General features: G+C 36.6%; 1 protein-coding gene and 1 long non-coding RNA gene across 17 annotated transcripts in view; one reads left to right on the top strand and one right to left on the bottom strand.

Moving 5' to 3' along the window:
- Nucleotides 1–4,981, bottom strand: part of LOC122237345 — an 84,773-nt gene extending 79,792 nt beyond the window's left edge. For all 4 annotated transcript variants that reach the window (XR_006215780.1, XR_006215782.1, XR_006215781.1 and 1 more), the window contains exons 1-2: nt 4,876–4,981; nt 4,257–4,335 (exon numbers count right to left, since the gene is read on the bottom strand). This is a non-coding gene — a long non-coding RNA (uncharacterized LOC122237345). The remainder of the gene's footprint in view (nt 1–4,256; nt 4,336–4,875) is intronic.
- A 17-nt stretch (nt 4,982–4,998) lies between these two features.
- Nucleotides 4,999–21,662, top strand: part of LOC102969177 (E3 ubiquitin-protein ligase RNF113A-like) — a 504,616-nt gene continuing 487,952 nt past the window's right edge. For 11 of the 13 annotated variants that reach the window (XR_006215776.1, XR_006215777.1, XM_042981585.1 and 8 more), the window contains exon 1: nt 5,073–5,173. The gene's annotated coding sequence lies outside the window, so the exon portion shown is untranslated. Of the gene's footprint in view, nt 5,042–5,072; nt 5,174–6,572; nt 6,740–21,662 lie in introns of those variants that run through there. The other 2 variants (XM_042981571.1, XM_042981572.1) reach the window with 2 other exon arrangements.

Raw genomic sequence — 21,662 nt, 5'->3', positions numbered from 1 at the left:
GAAAGCATATAGAAGGGCATTTGAAATGAGAATAGAGCATTCTTTTTTTTTTTAATTTTTTTTTTAACGTTTATTTATTTTTGAGACAGAGAGAGACAGAGCATGAATGGGGGAGGGGCAGAGAGCTAGGGAGACACAGAATCAGAAGCAGGCTCCAGGCTCTGAGCCATCAGCCCAGAGCCCGACGCAGGGCTCGAACTCACGGACCGCGAGATCGTGACCTGAGCTGAAGTCAGACGCTTAACCGACTGAGCCACCCAGCCGCCCCAGAGAATAGGGCATTCTTACATGGGGAGAAATCCAGATGCTGTACAACACTGATGGATGAATATGGTTTTAAGTTTATTTCAGTTTTAAGGCCCTATTATTTTTTAATTCTTACATTGAAAACTGGAAGGAGTAAGGGGGACCAGGATAAGTTAAATCCTTATTTTTAGGATGGGGAGTCCAATAAAGTCCAATGAAAATTAGCAGTGTAGATATACATTATGAAGATAATCATCAGAATTAAAGACAAATGATTTGAAAGTGCTAATACCTCATTGGAACAGAGGTAAAGTGGGAGCACAGCTTTTTTTTTTTTTTTTTTTTTTTTTGTTACATGGCTTGGTAAAAAGTGAAAAAATTGTACTGATGAGCAAAAAAGTGAGAAAGTTATACTGATGAGCAAAACATTTGTTCAAAGAAGCAGCATGACAATTAGATAACCCAGTAAATCCTATTTTGTTTTTGAAAAAATTTTTAGTTTTTGAAATGCTAGGCAATAAATACTTAAGTGAAATAAGAATGCTTAAGTGTGTGTGCTTATATTTGTCTTAAACCCTCAAACACCTGTGTATAAATATGTCTGTAGGTATTAAATAATTTTCCTACATTTGAGCCCAGCTTAATTTTCATTTTAGGCAAGTTGCATTCCAGATATAGCTAGAAAGTAAGTATTTTTATTTTTATTTTTTTTAATTTTATTTTTTATTTTTAAAAATTTACATCCAAATTAGCATATAGTGAAACAATGATTTCAGGAGTAGATTCCTTAATGCCCCTTAGGTGTCTCTCTTTCTCTCTGCCTTCCATGTTCTTTCGGAACTTCTTTTTTTTTAAGTTTATTTTGAGCAAGAGAAGGGGGAGGGGGTGGAGAGAAAATCCCAAGCAGGCTCCACATTGTCAGCGCAGAGCCTGAAGTGGGGCTTGATCTCATCAACCATGAGATCATGACCTGAGCTGAAACCAAGAGTTGGGTGCCCAACCGACTGAGCCACCCAGGTGCCCCTCTTTCAGAACTACTTTTTTTTTTTTTTTTTTAATTTTTAATTAAAAAAAATTTTTTTTTAACATTTATTTTTGAAAGACAGAGCATGAGTGGGGAAGGGGCAGAGAGGAGGGACACAGAACCCAAAGCAGGCTCTAGGCTCTGAGCAGTCAGCACAGAGCCTGACGTGGGGTTTGAACCCACAAACTGTGAGATCATGACCTGAGCTGAAGTGGGACACCTAACCGACTGAGCCACCCAGGCGCCCCTCTTTCGGAACTTCTAGATGTTATTCAAGATAAAGTTAGATGCCACAACAACAGGGTTATATGTAAGTGATAGTGTGATCTTTGCTTGAATGTTTTTTAATAATGCTGAATTGGAAGAGTGACTTTCTTGTATCTAATTTTCACACACAAAAAAGTTCATAAGAAATGCCCTTACACTTTTTTTCGTTATCTTTTTTCACACTGTAGTCTAACTAGATATATGGAAATTGGTTGTTCAGTAACCAAAGTGCTACATTTCAGAAATATAGCAAAATGTAAAATCTTTTTATGATTTGTCCTAACAACGGTTAAAATTAGGGTTTAAGGAATTGGAATTGCTAGATTTTATCTACCACTTTTAAAATTTGTAAGAAACAAAGACTAACTTAATAGAGGTTTTCTTAATTATTGATGCTATTTAAAATTTTCCTTTAACACAAGTTACCTAGCTATATTGCCAAAATACATGACAGTGGAAATAACCTGTAATTAAATTTCATTCTCTCACTTATCTAGGCATTTAAGATAACCTTAAATAATTTAAATATATAACATTGAAAAATGTTAAAAACAGCTTTTGGAAATAGTGTTAATGTGTATTTTAATCCTCTTAAGGGAAGTCTACAGCTTAATTCATATGTCCTTAGACTATAACTTGTTAAGCTTAACTCTTATGTACTGCCTTGAAATTTATAGAAACACTGAAATAGTCATTTTAAGGTATAATTGTTTATGATGTATTGTTGCCTCTACTCCTCCTCTTCCCCCTTTATATGTAATCTTAAGGAAATTAAGTAGTAAACTTTATTTTTTAGGACAGTTTTAGGTTCACAATGGGAAGTACAGAGAGTTCCCACATACTCCCTGTCCCCCAACATCCATAACTCCAACACTGATGACATCCCCCAGTAGAATGGTACATTTGTTACAATGATGAACCTACACAGACACATTATCACCCAGAGTCCCTAGTTTACATTATGGTTCACTCTGGGTGTTGCACATTCTATAGGTTTAGGCAAATGTGTAATGACCTGTATCTATCATTACAGCATCATACAGAATAGTTTCATTGCCTTAAAAATCCTGTGTTCCACCTATTCATTCCTCCTTACTTAGAATCCCTGGCAACCACTGATCATTTTCCTGTCACCATAGTTTTGTCTTTTCCAGAATGTCATAGTTGGAATTATGCAGTATGTAGCCTTTTCAGATTGGCTTCTTGCAACAGTAGTATACATTAAGTTTCCTCCATGGCTTCATGGCTTAATAGCTCATTTGTTTTTAGTGCTGAATAATATTTCATTATCTGGATGTACCACAGTTTATTTATCCATTCATCTGTTGAAGGACATCATGAATGCTTCCAAGTTTTAGCAATTATGAGTAAACATCCATGTGTGGATTTTTTTTTGTGGACATATGTTTTCAATTCCTTTGGTTTAGTAAAGACCAATTATATGCAATTGCTAGGTCATATGATAAAACGCATTAGTTTTGTGAGAAATTGCCAACTATTTTCCAAAGTAGCTGTATCACTTTGCATTTCCACCATCAATGAATACGAATTCCTGTTGTTCCACATCCTCACCAGCAGTTGTAATTTATTGGGGGTGTTGGCAGTGTTGTAATTTATTTTTAAAGCTTTTATTTGTAGATTCTGCCATACATTTTTGTATTGGTTCAAAGAGAATTAAGTGATCAAAGGAGATGTAGAAAATCTTAAAAGTTCTTTTTTTAAAATTTTTTTTTTTTTTTTTTTTTTTTTACCGTTTATTTATTTTTGAGACAGAGACAGAGCATGAACGGGGGAGGGTCAGAGAGAGAGGGAGACACAGAATCTGAAGCAGGCTCCAGGCTCCTAGCTGTCAGCACAGAGCCGGACGCGGGGCTCGAACTCACGGACCATGAGATCATGACCTGAGCCGAAGTCGGATGCTTAACCAACTGAGCCACCCAGGTGCCCCAAAAGATCTTAATGATGACATTGGAATGGAGCTAGAATCTGCATCGTGAAAAGCTGCCAACTAGAATATTTCATTCAGGATGAGACTTGGGCTTTATTTTATTTTGTTTTTAGTTTCCTTCTTGCCCCCCCCCCTTTTTTTTTTTTTTTTTTTTTTTTTTTTTTTTTTTTGAGAGAGAGAGAGAGAGCATGCACACAAGTGCAGAAGGAGAGAGAGGAGAGGGAGAGAATCCCAAGCAGGCTCCACACCCAGCCCAGAGCCAGCCAGAGCCAGAGCAGAGCCCAGGGCAGATCAAAAGTCAGTTGCTTAACTGAGCCCCCTAGGCACCCCTTGGTCTTTAATTTAAAATCCATCTTAAAATTCTTTAAATTTCCTGATTCACTGGAGAACATTTTCATTATATTCAAATTTTTATAAGCCAAAGTATTGGAATCCTCTTCTAAAAATATATATATTTTTGTCAGAGGTAAATAAATGCTTGTTAATATGTTAGTTGGGAAGTACAATTGAAGTTATTAGGGCTTTTTTTTTTTTAAGTTTATTTTTTTGAGAGAGAGAGGTGGGGAGGGGCAGAAAGAGAGGGGGAGAGAGGATCTGAAACAGGCTCTGTGCTGATAGCAGAGAGCCCCATGAGGGGCTGGAACTCATGAACTGTGAGATCATAAGCCACTGAGCCACCCAGACACCCCCCCCCCCCCGCTTTAATGTTTATTTAAGGGCTTTGTTTTTAATGCTATCTTTACCAATTGTTTTAAATATTATTACACTTACCAAGATAAACTGAATACTGGGTTGTCATTTTCATGGCTGGAACTCAGGCTCAGTGTTTACCATATTTTTGTACTAGTATCTGTAATTAAAGCACTGGTTATTCAATTTAAAAAATGACTACATGGGGCATCTGAGTGTCTCAGTCGATTAGGCATCTGACTCTTGATTTCTGCTCAGGTCATGATCTGTGGGTTTGTGAGCTCAAGCTCCATCTCCAGCTCTGCACTGATAATGTGGAGCCTGCGCAGGATTCTCTTTCTCCCTCTCTCTGCCCCTCCCCCACTCATGGGCACGTGCACGCGAGCTTTCTCAAAATAAATAAAAAATAATAAATGACTACAAATGAATAAAAAGATCCTCCAATCATTCCTTTCTGAATAGTGATTGTTCTGTGTGTGCGGATAATTGTCATGCACTGTCTCTGTGTGAAAGTCTGTGCATTTATGGCAGCTAGCACCAAGTCCTTGCCACGAATAATCCAGGCTTTTTGTTACTGCATTTGGGATCCATGCAAGCCAATCGAGGTGCATATTTACTATGTTTCTGTTTACAATGTTACTGAGGCTCAGAGAGGTTAGGCCTTGCCCAAGGTTACACAATTATAGTCGTCCCCGCTTACCTGGGATTTCGCTTTGGCCCTTTTAGTTACTTACCCAGGGTAACTAAAAGGGAAAGCAGATGGATCTCCTGACCAATCACAGAAGGTCAATAGTAGACTCACGCTGCGTCAGAATGCCATTTTGTTTCAGTGCACGTGAACATTTTATTCTCTCCTGGCGGGAGAGGTGAGTATTTTGAGAGACAGAGATTCCATGTTCATGTAACTTTTATTATAGTATACTGTTAAAATTGTTCTATCATCAGTGTTGTTGTTAATCTCTTACCCTGCCTAGTTTATGCACGGAACTTTATCAGAGGTATGTATAATTGTCGTTTCTCTCCGCGGTTTGGACATCCACCGGCGGTCTGGAACGTAACTATTGTAGGGAGGCTAGGATAGGGGTCCACTGGGAGACTGCACCTTCACCGCTGTTTGCCCGCAGCTTTATTACCGGTTGAGGAACCTCATGCAGAAGAGGCTTGGGGGAGAGGACCTGGCTCAGTCATGGATGCTGTTGGCTGATTGGCCAGGCTTGCAGCGAATTTTCAAACACTGTGTAGCTGGTTTTAGTTTCGGTTTTATGTAGTAGCTGTTAAATTTGCACAAGTTTTAAGCATGATTTGGAGCTGTAACACATTTCTGACAGTGCACTCTGTTGCTAATGTCAGTGATGGGAAAATCATCCTGAAATTTTTTTAACTTTTTTTTTTTTTTTTTTTTTTTAATGTATGCTCCACGCTTGAGACCCCAAGATAAAGAGTCGAATGTGCTTCTGACTGAGCCAGCCAGGTGCCCCAATCACCCTGAATTTTTGACCAGGTCTGACAGTTTGTCCTACAGCTCAGATCATCATAAAACTAGTCAAGAAGCCTACTATTGATACACCTGGCATATTCCTCAAAGATAGTTCTTTCCTTAAATTAATAGATTTAATTTATTGATTCCCCCTCCTGGCCATGTAAAACATGCTCTTTATAGAAATTAAAGAGAAGTCTGTCCCCTCCCCTACCAGGAAATAATTGACTAATATTTAAATATTTTCTTTCAGCCTATTATTTACATTCACATTTGCATTCAGCTGCATTGTGTTTTTGCATCGTGTTTTTATCACTTTATTGTAAGAATTTTAATGAAACAGTTTAAATACGTAGTTGGTTAAAAAAGAAAAAAAAGATGTAATTGGTTGAGGTAAAAGGTGTTTACTGAGTGCCTACTATATGCTGATGCTGAGCCTGCCTGACACTATGAAGAGTGAAAGGCAGTATCCCCCACTGTTGCTTGATTTTACAACCTAGGTGAGGTTTTTCCTCAATATTTATGCAGCAAAGGAACCCTTTACTGATTAATTTTTAATTTTTATTAATTTTTAATTTTTTAAAGTTTATTTGAGAGAGAGAGAGTGAGCAGGGGAGGGGGAGAGGGCGGCGAGAGGGAGAGGGAGAGAATCCTAAGAACACTCCACGCTGTCAGTACAGAGCCTGATGCAAGTTTGAACCCGCAAACAGATGATAGCCTAAAGCAAAACCAAGAGTGGGACGCTTAACGCCACCCAGGCACCCTAAGGAACCCTTTATTATGTAACTACTCACTTCAAAATTTATCGCTTTTAATAATTTGGATTTTCATGCTTTGGGTAAAGATGTGCTTATGTCTCTTCCGTGTTAGATTTGTCATCATTGCGTTTACCGATCAGAACCACTGGGTGGCAGCAAAAGAACACAGAAGATTTTTTATTTTTCTTTTGTGTACACAAAAATGAAGTGAAAGCTATTTGGATTTCACGGGGGATAGGGAGAAAAATACAGTGATTAGAACTTGACATGTAACTACAGCAGATGAGACCTAACACATCTCATCACTAAATACATGTTACTTACTGCAGGTAAAAAATTCAATTTATGTTTTATTGTTACCAAAGCCATATTGTAAAATTCTCCTTTCAGTTTTCTTTTAGTCACAAGAATATCTTTCAAGATTCCTATGCGGTTACTTTTCTATTTATAAAGGTGAAGAGAAAAACCCAAGCCAGATACTAAGAAAAACTTGTTTAGTAAGAAACTTGTGAACAGAGATTTTGAATGTCAAGCAACAGTGGAAAGGAGTAATTTTCTTGACAGTCTATTTTAAAGAGCATTCTTGGAAAAAAAACTAATTGAGTTTGGAGTTCTTGTTCATAGACAAGAGTTTGTTTTAACTTTTTAAAAATCGCTTAGCAAGCAGATTTTAAGTAATGTGAGTCTCTTTGAAGATTTTGTCCATACCTATAAAGTTACAAATGGCTTAGCTCCAAGCTGAGTATACCTTACGTATGATAGACAGCTCCAACTAAAAATGTGAAGTGGTCATGAAGCAGTGACAAGGTAACAAACACTTGTTTTATTTTTCGTACAACTATTTGCAATCTGTTTAGGTAAAAATATAGCTTCCCCTTTCTTTCCAGCGTTTTAAAACATAATACTTTAAAAGAATCTTGTCTTTTAAATTTTAGACAAAAATATATTTAGCTTATATGAAAGCTTCTAAATGAGCTATATAAAATATTAAGTGCAGAATGAAAAGTTTGCTTTTTCCAGAGAGCTGAGTATTGAGCAAGCCAGGGTACCATTCTGGAGCTTATTGTCAGAAGGTTATGGAAGAACAGTGTTTATGTTTCTTCCTGTTCAGCTTGGGACCTTCCAGTTGTGCTTGGAGCCTGAACCCGATTTTATTTCTTGTTGGCAACATTACCATTGCCTTTTGATGTATGTATGATACAGATCAGTAAACCTTATGTTACTTGACCCTTAGTGGAAATTAAATTTAGGAAAAATGGAGAAGTTTTTTTTCCCCCACCTGTAACGAGTATATGGCCACCAGAGTCTCAATGGTCACTTTTCTTTAGCAGTACTCAAATGAGATGTTCCAGCAGTATTTATCGGTACTGAAACCCCAATTTGAAACCATAGGTGGTAACTCTCCTGGGCTTGGACTCTGGCCATCAGTGTCTGCTGTAAATCCAGAACAGGGACAGAGTAATAATTATTTTCACTATTTCCTTCTCTTGAAGCAATTTTTTTGGAAGGGGGTGGGGATGGGGAAGGGAAAGCATTTGTTATTATCCCAATGCAAGATAGATTTATGTGAGATGTATTTAGTTTCTTTAGAAACTATGTAGAGTCACTCTGGTGAGAGAGTCATTTGCTATTTCTGGTAGTCCACAGTATTTGAGGGCCAGAAGGTTGTAAATCCTCTTGGGAAATTTCTGGGAAAGAAAATTCTACACACTTCCTCAGTAATAACACTTGTAAATTTTTTCTTATGTCTATCGTCTGGTCACTTGATTTTCATTTATTTGTATTGGGTGTCAGTACATTAAAAGCAATTATGAATATAATGAAACAAAGTTTGTTTTGAAAGTAAATGGTAAAACTAAAGGCTGAAACTAAATATAATTTGTAGTTGTCTTTACAGACTATAGAGACCTGTATTTCCGGTTTCAGGATAAGTTTTGTTTCAGACTTACTATTTGTATGGCTATTTTAAATTTTGTGGAATTTGGTGATCCAGTGTTCTTAAAATATATCTTGAGGTAAATACCTCAATAGGATATTTTTAGTATGAGTTGTAGAACATCATAAAGAATATTGTAACACAGCTTCAATTTCTTGATTCTGTCAGTGACAATTGACTTTGAATGAATCACTGAAATTATGCATGTGCTTCTCCATCTATAAAGTGGGTACAGTCATATCTATTTTTTCTTATCAGCTATACAAATTCAAATTCAAATGAAAAGGATTCATGTTTTTGGAGGAAAATGCTATTAAAATGTTAAATTTGTAGTAGTAAAATTAATGATGACGTTTTACCACAAAACTGGACAGATTTGATGGAAAGTTTCTCTTCTAGCTCTCTATGTTCTTTTTCCCAAATAAGGTTTATAAATTAATAGTTGAAGAGGTCATTTTGGGAAGTTAGGGCTCTCAAACTTTGCACTTGCAAGGTTCTTTGCATGAAACCTGACCCTGGAGTCTTATGTGCTCTGGAGATGCAAGGTTTTGCTAGGTTGCTTGAGAATATGGCCCAATCCTTGAAGGAGTCAGGCAGTAAAAAATTTCTAACAAAGGAAAGGGCATTATGTTTTATGAGAAAGTGTCAGTCCTTTTCTAATTCATTTGAAGAAAGAAGGTCACACCACAAGGTGTAGATTCTCTCTGTATTTGTTACAAATGAAAATTGTTCCTCTTTACTAAAGAGCAGTGTCTGGAGCAGGGACTCTCAGCTCTGGCTTTGCATTGCCATCATTCTTGAAGGTTTAAAAAAAAGTCCCCATGCTCAGGCCCCACCCTAGACTAACAAATCAGACTTTCTGGGCATGGGGCCCAGGCATTAGTATTGTTTGAAGCTCCTCAACATGTACCATGCAAGGTTCAGAAGCACTGGTCTAGAGACTGTAGTGGAGAGTAGCAACTTTGCAAAAGTCTTAAACAGGAGGGCAGTCTTCAACATTCATTACTTTGTGTTTGCTTCTCTTTTAATGTATTATTTATTAGAGAGTGTGAGCGCAAAAAGGGGGAGGGGGGAGTGGGGAGAGAGAATCCTAAGCAGCACAGAGTCTGACATGGGGCTCTATCTCATGAACCATAAGATCATGACCTGAGCTGAAATCAAGAGTCAGATGTGTATCTGACTGAACCACCCAGGCGCCCCTGTTCTTGCTTTTATTATCTTACTTTCCCAAAGCAAACCTATAATCTGAAAACAAAACAAAACAAAAAAGCAAAACCAAAAAAAAAAAAAAAAACCAAACAAACTCATATAATAAATATGTGCTCCAAAGTCAGCAAATCTTGTCAGTTAACCATGGTCCTTTCTGGGACACTTCTAACTTGGCTGTGCCACCATGAAGGATGGGGTGATTCTTTCCATCCTATCTGTTCACTGTGCCATTAAAAGGAGCTTAAAAATGAACATAAAATTAATCTGAACCCTCTCAGATACTGCTGAAGTCCTTAGATATTGACACAAAATGAAAGAAATGTTTTACTCAACTTGACATGAACCCACTGAATAATTGCCACAGGGTTTAATAAATTGGTGGTTTTTCTATTCTGAGATGATTAAAAAGAGAAAGGAAAATAAACTCACAACTCGAAACAGTCAAATAATGATGTTAAATCATTTGTACATACATACAAGCAAAAACACGTTCAGAAGGTATTTGTTATACAATCTAGGCTGTCTATTTCATTATGTGGACCTGGATAGACAGAGATTCTGGACTTGAGTTGGCCCTGGATAGCTGGGACCTTAAACATTTCTTTTATCCTCACTTAACTTCAGTTTCCTTATTTATAAAAGGTGGCTGCATCTATGGTTCTGGCAAGACAGAGATCTTATTTGCTACTTCTATAATCCTTATCCACTTCTCAAATCAACTCTGCTGTAGAGAATCAGAGTTCCAATTAGCTATAGACTTGCTTTAGAAAAATTTCAACCACAGGTGATAATTTTTCCTGGGTGAGTAGAAAAGAATGTTGATGTCATTTACTACCAATTGCATTTGTCCCTTTTTATGAGGAAGATAATGCAGACATTGGATTAAATTTCAAGGCTGTCTTAGAAAGACACATTACACAAAGAACTGGGAAATATTCTTTTCAGTGATTATGTTACAGACACTAATGTTTAATATGACCCATAAATCAGTAAAGTACATGAGCAAGAGTCTGACATACTTTAAAAAAGAACCCAGCAATTTACTTATATATTTGATATATAGTTGGTACTCAACAAATGTTTGTTAAATGGTGAGTGAATTTGAAAGGTTGAAAGGCAATTTCTCAGTCTCAAATGCTAATTTGAAGAGGTCCTAAAAAAAAAAATCAGTGTGTTTTGGTTATAAAATATGTTTTTGATTTGAATTTTCTTAAATGGTTAAAATTTGAGTATAGTAAAATAGGGCAAACATGATGGGGAAGAGGTGGCATTTATTTTTATTTTTTTAATTTTTTTTGTTTGTTTAACCTTTATTTTTGAGATAGAGAGAGACAGAGCATGAACAGGGGAGGAGCAGAGAGAGAGGGAGACACAGAATCTGAAACAGGCTCCAGGCTCTGAGCTGTCAGCACAGAGCCCGACGCGGGGCTCGAACTCATGGACCGTGAGATCATGACCTGAGCCGAAGTGGGATGCTTAACCGACCAAGCCACCCAGGCGCCCCAAGGTGGCATTTATTTTTAAAAATTTTAAATGTTTATTTCTGAGGGAGGGAGAGAGAGAGAGAGAGAGAGAGAGAGAGAGAGAGAGAGAGAGAGCGCATAACCGGCGGAGGATGGGGGGTGCAGAGAGAGAGGGAGACACACAGTCTGAACCAGACCACAGAATCTCACAAACTGTGAGATCATGACCTGATCCGAAGTCAGATGCTTAACCAACTGAGCCATCCAGGCGCCCCAAGAAGTGGCATGTTCTAATCAGTGTTTGGGGTTATAACTTATAAAATCATTTTGAAAAGTTTACAAAGGTTACAGCGAGCTTTGGAACATCTTTAACCCATTTCATTAAAACTGTAATCTCAATGAACAACTCCAAGGTCGTTTTTCCTATGGGGTGTACATCTAGTTATTTCTGTGGTGATATCAACTATGATAAACTGGTGGCTATGAGGCACAGTTTTAATAAGATTTTAAAGACAGTGGAAGTCATATTAATATTCTAATATAACCATTTGTTTGCTAATACTTTTAAAAGACATTATTTTGGTCAAGTGAGTATTTGGTTACTTTAGATTAAATAATTATAAATTGAGGAAACACTTGGGAATAGGAGGAGTTAGAAAAATTTTGTTTTCTTAGCCCCTCCTATTTAAGATCAGAAAGAAGAGGAAATTTGTGTTTAAGTGTCTTCTGTTTTAGTAATGGTAGGCAGTCATTTGGACTGACCTCCTGAGTCCAACTTGAAAAGCCGGACCAAACCCAGCAAACAAACAGACAAAAACTGCATAAGGATCCCAGAAAGTGAACAAAATAAATAGCAAAGAATTCCAAAGCCAGGATCTAGAGATAGGGCAAGACTCAGAGGGTGGTCTTAGAACTGAGTCTGCTTTTCTTGCATTTCTTGGAGATAGGAGGCTGAGAGGTCAAGTGGTCATGCAGTAGTTTTGATGTGCTCTGAGCTAATGCAGCAGCAATAAGAGAGTTCTAGTGCCTCCTTGCCCCACTTTGATTTGGGATTCCCAAGGATTGCATTCTAGGGGCAGAGAAAAGTGAATGGAAGTTGATACAGGGTGCTAGTGTTCCTAGGCACCCAGTGAAGAAAATATAAGTCCCTCCTGGAGAAACAACATCATTATCCAATGCCTCAAATTACTTCTACAAGGAATTTTGCAAAAACAATATTTAGGGCATAATAAACAATAGACAGACAGGAGACATGAATGAAAGCCAACAGAAACAACACTGTGGAAATAGACTCACAAGGGTGCCAGATGTTAGAATTTTCAGATACAGAATTCAAAATAAACATACCTACTTTGGTGAAGGTGGTAAAGGACAAGATAGAGAAATTTGGCAGCTGTGGATACTATAAGAAAAAAGACCAAATAGAAAATCTGGAGCAGAAAATTTAATGATGAAAATTGGAAGATCTCAGTAGTTGAGTGTGACAGCAGATTGACACAGCTGATGAGAGAATTAGTGAGCTGCCTGATGGATTAAAGACAATCTCCAGAGTGAAATTCGTAGAAACGAAAAGAATGGAAAATGAGAATAGAGGACAGAAGATATGGAAGATGAAGTGAAAAGCTCTAACTTATGTGTGATTATAGTTCCATAAAGAGAGAAGAAAGAGAATGGAGTAGAAGCAAATCTGAGTAAACTAGATGTAAGAATTTTCCATAGCTGATGAAATTCATCAACCCATAAAGAATGGCTTACAAATCTGAAACAAGGTAATATAAAGAAAGGCACATTCTAGTAATATTACTGAAACAAAAGGTAAAAAAAAAAAAAAAAAAGAAAGCAAGCAAGCCAGATTTAAAAAAGATAGACTGCCTTCAAAGAAGCAATTGAACTGACAACTGATAGAAAATGATGGAAACCAGAAGACAATAGAATCATATTTTAAAGTGGTGAAAAAAGACCATTACCAATCTAGAAATCTAAGCCTGTTGAAAAGATAATCCAAGAATAAAGATAAAGAAATTTTAGGCAAGAACTAAATTTAGAGAATTTGTCAGCAGATTCACACAAAAATTCTAAAAGGTTTTCTTTAGACAGAAGAAAATTCAGATGAAAGTTTGGGAAGAATGAAGACCTTCGCTCCCAAAAGAAAGTATATTGGTAATTCTAAAGCAATTATTAATTGCACAAGACACTTATAAAATGTCTTGTGGGTTTTAAGTAAATAAATAAATAAAACCACGTAAAATACATGACAAAATGGCACATACCTTGTTAAGGGGAGATACATGGTATTTTGTCTATCAAAGGGTAAAAGCAGTAATTAGTATCAGATTTTTGTTAAGTCAAAGGATGCAGCTTGCTATGTAGAGTCACTACTAAAGACTATATAACTTCTGAACTAATGGGCAAAAAGTTGGAATAATAAAAAAATATTTAGAAAAATCAAATCTGAAAGATAGGAAAGAAGAAAAAAAGAACCACGGAATGAGTAGGACAAGTCAAGAGTATTTAGTAAGATAGTAGACTTAATCTAAAAGAATTAGTCATTACATCAAATATACATGGACTAAAATTATCAATTGTATAAAAATTTCAGGAGATCTAAAACATAAGGATACAGAAAAGTTAAAAGGATGATAAAGTTTTGATGTACCAGAAAGATATAACAATTCTTGTTTTGTATGTAATAATATAGTATCAAATATATCAAATATATAAAGCACTGATAGAAACTAAAAGTAGTAGAGAAACTCTCTTAGTTATTGATGTTAACATGCCATTAACATAGAATAAACAGAAAAATTATAAAGGTGTGGGAATTTTGAGTAACAGTTAATAAACCTGACCTAATTGACATATAGAATACTTCACTGAATATCTATAGAATTCTTTTCAAACCCACATGCAACATTCTTTTTTAAATTGACTATAGACCATTAAGCAAATTTCAGTAAATTCTCTGGTCACAACATAAACTTGAAAGGGGTAACTAGATAATTAACTAGAGAAAGATTACTAGAAATTTCCCATATATTTGAAAATTAAGAATTATACTTCTAAGTAATCTGTGGGCCAAAGAAAAAATCATAATAAAGATCAGAAAATATTCTGAATTGAATGAAGATGTGATATAATGTATGAAATGCAGCTAACATAATACATAGAAGGAAACATATCCTTAACATGTGTATATTAAAAAAGAAGAAAATCTGAGCCCATAATCTAAACTTTTACCTCAAGAAGCTGGAAAAAGGAGCAAATTATATCCAGAGATGAAGGGGAAAAAAAAGGGAGTGAAGAGTAGAAATCTATGAAATAGGAAACAAAGGTACAATAGAGAAAGTCAGTGAAGGCAAAAATTAATAAAATTAATAAAATCTCTAGCAATAAAGACTAAGGAAACAATAGGTAAGGTACAGATAACCAGTGCTAGGAATGGAAAGGGGGACATTATCATAGATCATCTCAATAGATGCAAAATAAGCATTTGATGAAATTCAGCATTCATTCATGATAAAATTTGTGGGTAAACTAGGGATAGATGGGAACATCCTCATTCTGAAAAGGGTGATTACTAACATCCTGCTGCAAACATTACACTTTCCTGTTGATTTTGGGGAAAAAGGTAAGAAAAAAGTAAAAGGTATAAGGACTGAAAAATAAGAAAACTGCCTTTATTTGAAGATAAGTAAAATTAGAAAATTTAAAAGAGTCTACAAGTAAATTATTCTACTTCATAAATCACTTAAATTTTGTTATTTTTAGGAACAAATGCAAAAAGCTTGGTGCAAGTCCTTTTATGGACTGAATGTTTGTGTCCTCTCCCTCCTCCCTCGCCATTCATATTGAAATCCTAGCATCTATCCCTCCCTTCTCCCACTCCCTGTGATTGTATTTGGAGATAGGACCTCTAAGGAAATAATTAAAGTTAAATGAAGTCATATGGGTGGGGCCCTGATCCAATAGGATTAGTGTCCTTACAAGAAGAGACACCAGAGAGCTCTCTTGCTGCTTGCTGTCCCTGCTCTTTCTCAGAGTAGAGGCTATGTGAGGACAGTGTTTGTCTGTAAGCCAGAAGAGAGTCTTACCAAGAACCGAGTTGACTACACCTTGATCTTGGACTTCTAACCTCCAGAACTGTGAAAACATAAATTTCTGTTAAGCCAGCCAGTCTGTGGTATTTCTTTATGGTAGCCTCAGCTGCATAGTACAGCTTCTCTTCAGGAAACTATAAAAAAAATCACTGAGAGCCATTAGGTAGACTTAAAAAAATGGAGAAGTATAGCAGTTCATGGATTGGAAGAGAATAATTCTCTTCAAAGTGATCTACAAAAGTGCTTCTCAAACTTTACTGTGCACACAAATTATCAAGGGACATTGTTCAATGAGGTTTCTGATTGAGGAGGTCTGGCATGTGGCTGAGATTCAGCATTTCTTTTAAAAAAAAAAATTTTTTTTTAATGTTTATTTTTGAGACAGAGAGAGACAGAGCATGAACAGGGGAGGGGCAGAGAGAGAGGGAGACACAGAATCAGAAGCAGGCACCAGGCTCTGAGCCATCAGCCCAGAGCCCGACACGGGGCTCAAACTCACAGACCGCGAGATCGTGACCTGAGCTGAAGTCGGACGCTTAACCAACTGAGCCACTCAGGCACCCCTGAGATTCAGCATTTCTAACAAGGTGGCAGGTGATGCTGATGCTGAACCACACTGACCATCAAAGAAATCCCATTCAGTGTCCAAGCGGTCTCCCCACTTCCTTCTCCATACTATCAGCTAGTGAAATAGCTTCTGCAATTCTCAGCATATGGTCTGCTTTATTTCCTCTATTACCCCCCTCTTTCTCTTGCGATGGATTATCTTGAAGTAAAATTAGACATGGTATCATATCATCTGTAAATACCTAATGTAAGTCTTTTTAAGGCATAACCATCTTATAGTTATCATAGGTAAAAAAAAAATGGATGCCGCTTCTCAAAATCATCAAATATATAGGAAGTTTTCAAATATCTCTTCTTGGTTTCTTAGAATTTATCAAGAAATTGATGTACAGTTTCTCTTTTTCTCCATGATGTGGTTTAATATGTTCCTCTGTAAAATAGTAATAGATCTAGACGGGGCTTGATGAGATTGGGCTTTGACTTTATTTTTCATAAGAACACTTAATAGATGGTGGTGTATGTATTTCCTATGGCACCCTGGAGAAGACACATGATATCTGTTTCTATTTTCATGATATTAAGATTGATCACTTGTTCACCTACTGGTTTTAGCAGCCATTGTTGGTAACTTCCCACATACATGATTTCATTAGGGGTTACAAATGGTGATATTCTAATTTTATTATTTCTTATTTATTAGGTGGAACTCCTTTCCTAAAGAGGGATTTTCTTATCAACTATTGTTACCCTGATGTATAGTTTGTACAGGAAAGGCAGAAGAAATGCTTGATTCCTTTCCTTAGTTTTTCAGCCTTTAGAATAATAAATTGATCCTCTAGAATTTTCTTTTTTTATGTTTATTTTTATTATTATTTTTAAATATAATTTATTGTCAAATTGGCTAACATGCAGTGTGTAAAGTGTGCCCTTGGTTTTTGGGGTAGATTCCCATGGTTCATCACTTACATACAACACCCAGTGCTCATCCCAACAAGTGCCCTCCTTAATGCCCATCACACATTCACCCCCCGCCCCCCGTCAACCCTCAGATTGTTCTCTGTATTTAAGAGTCTCTTATGGTTTGCCCCCCTCCCTCTCTGTTTGTAACTATTTTTTACCCCTTCCCTTCCCCCATGGTCTTCTATTAAGTTTCTCAAGATCCACGTATAAGTGAAAACATATGATATCTGTCTTTCTCTGACTTATTTCACTCAGCATAATACCTTCCGGTTCCATCCACGTTGCTGCAAGTGGCATGATTTCATTCTTTCTCATTGCCAAGTAGTATTCCATTATATATATAAACCACATCTTCTTTATCCATTCATCAGTTGATGGACATTTAGGCTCTTTGCATAATTTGGCTAACATTGAAAGCGCTGCTATAAACATTGGGGTACATGTGTCCCTATGAATCACACTCCTGTATCCTTCAGATAAATTCCTAGTAGTGCAATTGCTGGGTTGCAGGGTAGTTCTATTTTAAATTTTTTGAGGAACCTCCACACTTTTCCAGGGCGACTGTACCAGTTTGCATTCCCACCAACAGTGCAAGAGGGTTCTTGTTTTTCCACATCCTCACCAGCATCTGTAGTTGCTTGAGTTGTTAGTTTTAGCCACTCTGACTGGTGTGAGGTCGTACCTCAGTGTGGTTTTGATTTGTATTTCCCTGATGAGTGACGTTGAGCATCTTTTCATTTGTCTATTGGCCGTCTGGATGTCTTCTTTGGAAAAGTGTCTATTCATGTCTTCTGCCCATTTCTTCACTGGATTATTTGTTTTTGGGTGTTGAGTTTAGTAAGTTCTTTATAGATTTTGGATCTATAAAGATTTTGGATACTAACCCTTTATCCGATATGTCACTTGCAAATATCTTTTCCCATTCTGTTGGTTGCCTTTTAGTTTTGTTGATTGTTTCCTTTGTGGTGCAGAAGATTTTTATCTCGATGAGGTCCCAATAGTTCATTTTTGCTTTTAATTCCCTTGCCTTTGGAGATGTGTTGAGCAAGAAATTACTGCGGCTGAGATCAAAGAGGTTGTTGGCTTGCTTTGTCCCCTAGGGTTTTGATGGTTTCCTGTCTCACATTTAGGTCTTTCATCATTTGGAGTTTATTTTTGTGTATGGTGTAAGAAAGTGGTATAGTTTCATTCTGCATGTTGCTGTCCAGTTCTTCCAGCACCATTTGCTAAAAAGACTGTCTTTTTTCCATTGGATACTCTTTCCTGTTTTGTCAAAGATTAGTTGGCCATACATAGTGGGTCCGATTCTGGGTTCTCTATTTTATTCCATTGTTCTATGTGTCTGTTTTTGTGCCAATACCATACTGTCTTCATGATTACGGCTTTTTAGTAGAGGCTAAAGTCTGGGATTGTGATGCCTCCCACTTTGGTTTTCTTCTTCAATATTACTTTGACTATTCGGGTCTTTTGAGGTTCCATACAAATTTTAGAATTGTTTGTTCTGGCTTTGAGAAGAATTCTGGTGCTGTTTTGATTGGTATTGCATTGAATGTGTAGATTGCTTTGGGTAGTATTGACATTTTAACAATATTTATACTTCTAATCCATGAGCATGGAATGTTTTTTCATTTCTTTGTGTGTTCTTCAACTTCCTTCATAAGTTTTCTGTGGTTTTCAACATACAGATATTTTATATCGTTGGTTAGGTTAATTCCTAGGTATTTTATGGTTCTTGGTGCAATTGTAAATGGGATCAATTTCTTGATTTCTTTTTCTGTTGCTTCATTATTGGTGTATAGAAATGCAGCTGATTTCTGTACATTGATTTTGTACCTTGAAACTTTGCTGAATTCATATATTAGTTCTAGCAGCCTTTTGGTGGAGTCTTTCGGGTTTTCCATGTAGAGTATCATGTTGTCTGTGAAAAGTGAACTTTTGACTTCTTTGACAATTTGGATGACTTTTATTTCATTTTATTATCTGATTGCTGATTGCTGATGCTAGGACTTCCAATACTATGTTAAACAACAGTGGTGAGAGTAGACATCCCTGTCATGTTCCTGATCTTAGGGGGAAAGCTCTGTTTTTCCCCATTGAGGATGATATTACTTGTGGCCTTTTCATATGGCTTTTATGATGTTTAGGTATGTTCTTTCTATCCTGACTTTCTTGAGGGTTTTTATTAAGAAAGGATTCTGTATGTTGTCAAATGCTTTTTCTCCATCTATTGACAGGATCATATGGTTCTTATCCTTTATTTTATTAATGTGATGTATCACATTGATTGATTTGCAAATATTGAACCAGTCCTGCAGCCCAGAAATGAATCCCACTTGATCATGGTGAATAATTCTTTTTATATGCTGTTGAATTTGATTTGCTAGTATCTTGTTGAGAATTTTTGCATCAATTTTCATCAGGGATATGGGGCTGCAGTTCTCCTTTTTTGTGAGGTCTCTGGTTTGGGAATCAAGGTAATGCTGGCTTCATAGAATGAGTCTGGAAGTTTCCTTCTGTTTCTATTTTTTGAAACAGCTTGAGAAGGATAGGTATTAGCTCTGCTTTAAATGTCTGATAGAATTCCCCTGGGAAGCCATCTGGCCCAGAACTCTTATTTGTTGGGAAATTTTTGATAACTGATTCAATTTCTTCACTAGTTATGGGTCTGTTCAAATTTTCTATTTCTTCCTGTTTGAGTTTTGGTAGTGTGTGGGTGTCTAGGAATTTGTCCAATTCTTCCAGGTTGTCCCATTTGTTGGCACATAATTTTTCATAGTATTCTCTGGTAATTGTTTGTATTTCTAGGGATTGGCTGTGATAAATCCATTTTCATTCATGATTTTTTCTATTTGGGTCTTTTCGCTTTGAGAAGTCTGGCTAGGGATTTACAATTTTGTTTATTTTTTCAAAAAACCAGCTCTTAGTTTCATTGATCTGTTCTCCTGTTTGTTTGTTTTTTTTTGGATTCTATATTGTTTATTTTTTGCTCTGAACTTTATTATTTCTCTTCTTCTGCTGGCCCTGGGGTTTCTTTGTTGTTCTGTTTCTAGTTCCTTTAGGTGTGCTGTTAGATTTTGTATTTGGGATTTTTCTTGTTTCTTGAGATAGGCCTGGATTGCAATATATTTTCCTTTCATGACTGCCTTCGCTGCATCCCAAAGGGTTTGGACTGTTGTGTTTTCATTTTAATTTGTTTCCATATATTTTTAAATTTCTTCTTTAATTGTCTGGTTGATCCATTCATTCTTTAGTAGGATGTTCTTTAACCTCCATGCATTTGCAGGTTTTCCAACTTTTTCCTGTGGTTGATTTCAGGTTTCATAGTGTTGTGGTCTGAAAATGTGCATGGTTTGATATTAATTCTTTTATATTTATTGAGGGCTGTTTTGCGACCCAGTATGTGGTCTATCTTGGAGAATGTTCTGTGTGCACTCGAGAAGAATGTGTATCCTGCTGCTTTAGGTTGAAAAGTTCTGAATATATCAGTCAAGTCCTTCTGGTCCAGTGTATCATTCAGGGTCATTGTTTCTTTATTGATTTTCTGTCTGGATGATCTGTCCATTGCGGTAAGTGGAGTATTAAAGCCCCCTGAGATTCCCACATTCTTACCAATAAGATTGCTTATGTTTGTGATTAATTGTTTTATATGTTTTGGTGCTTTCAAATTTAGTGTATAAGCATTTGTAATTGTTAGCTCTTCTTGATGGATAGACTCCATAATTATGATATAATCTCTTGTTGCAGCCTTTAGTTTAAAATCTGGTTTGTCTGATATAAGAATGGCTACTCCAGCTTTCTTTTGACTTCCAGTAGCATGATAGTTGGTTCTCCTTCCCCTCACTTCCAATCTGAAGGTGTACTCAGGTCTAAAATGGGTTTCTTGTAGACAGCAAATAGATAGGTCTTGTTTTTTTATCCACTCTGATACCCTGTGTCTTTTGACTAGAGCATTTAGTCTATTTACATTCAGTGTTATTGTTGAAAGATATGGGTTTAGAGTCATTGTGTTATCTGTAGATTTCATGCTTGTGATGTCTCTGGTCCTTTGTGGTCCTTGCAACATTTCACTCACAGAGTCCGCCTTAGGATCTCTTGTAGGGCTGGTTTAGTGGTGATGAATTCCTTCAGTTTTTATTTGTTTGGGAAAACCTTTATTTCTCCTCCTATTCTGAATGACAGGCTTACTGGATAAAAGATTCTTGGCTGCATATTTTTCCTATTCAGCACATTGAAAATATCCTGCCACTCCTTTCTGGCCTGCCAAGTTTCAGTAGATAGGTCTGCTACTACCTTTATGTGTCTACCCTTGTAGGTTAAGGCCTGTTGGTCCCTAGCTGCTTTCAGAATTCTCTCTTTATCTTTGTATTTTGCCAGTTTCACTATGATATGTCATGTAGGAGATTGATCGATTCAAGTTACATCTCAAGGGAGTTCTTTGTGCCTCCTGGATTTCAATATCTGTTTCCTTCCCAAGATTGGGGAAGTTCTCAGCTATGATTTGTTCAAGTACACCTTCTGCCCCTTTCTCTCTCTCTTCTTCTGGAACTCCTGTGATACGGATATTATTCAGTTTCATTGAATCACTTAGTTCTCTAATTCTCCCCTCATGGTCCAGAATTTTTTTGTCTTTCTTTTTCTCAGCTTCATCTTTTTCTATAATTTTATCTTCTATTTCACCTGTTCTTCCCTCTGTCTCTTCAGTCCTCACTGTCACGGCCTCTAATTTATTTTGCCCCTCATTTACAGCATGTTTAAATTCATCATGGCTATTTTTTAGTTCCTTAATCTCTGCAGCAATAGATCTTCTGCTGTCTTCTACGCTTTTTTCAAGCCCAGTGATTAATCTTATGATTATTTTTCTAAATTCTTGTCCAGTTATATTATTTATATCTGTTTTGATCAATTCTTTAGCTGTCATTTCTTCTAGAATTTCTTTTGAGGAGAATTCTTCGTTTTGTCATTTGGCTAGTTTTCTGTCCCTATGTGTTTTAAAAGCTTGTTATGTATGTGCCCTGCACCT

This window comes from Panthera tigris, chromosome A3 (genome assembly GCF_018350195.1).
Source record: "Panthera tigris isolate Pti1 chromosome A3, P.tigris_Pti1_mat1.1, whole genome shotgun sequence".
Lineage (NCBI taxonomy): Eukaryota > Metazoa > Chordata > Mammalia > Carnivora > Felidae > Panthera > Panthera tigris.
The sequence above is the reverse complement of the archived record's forward strand: the minus strand, read 5'-3'. Positions and strand labels throughout refer to the sequence as shown.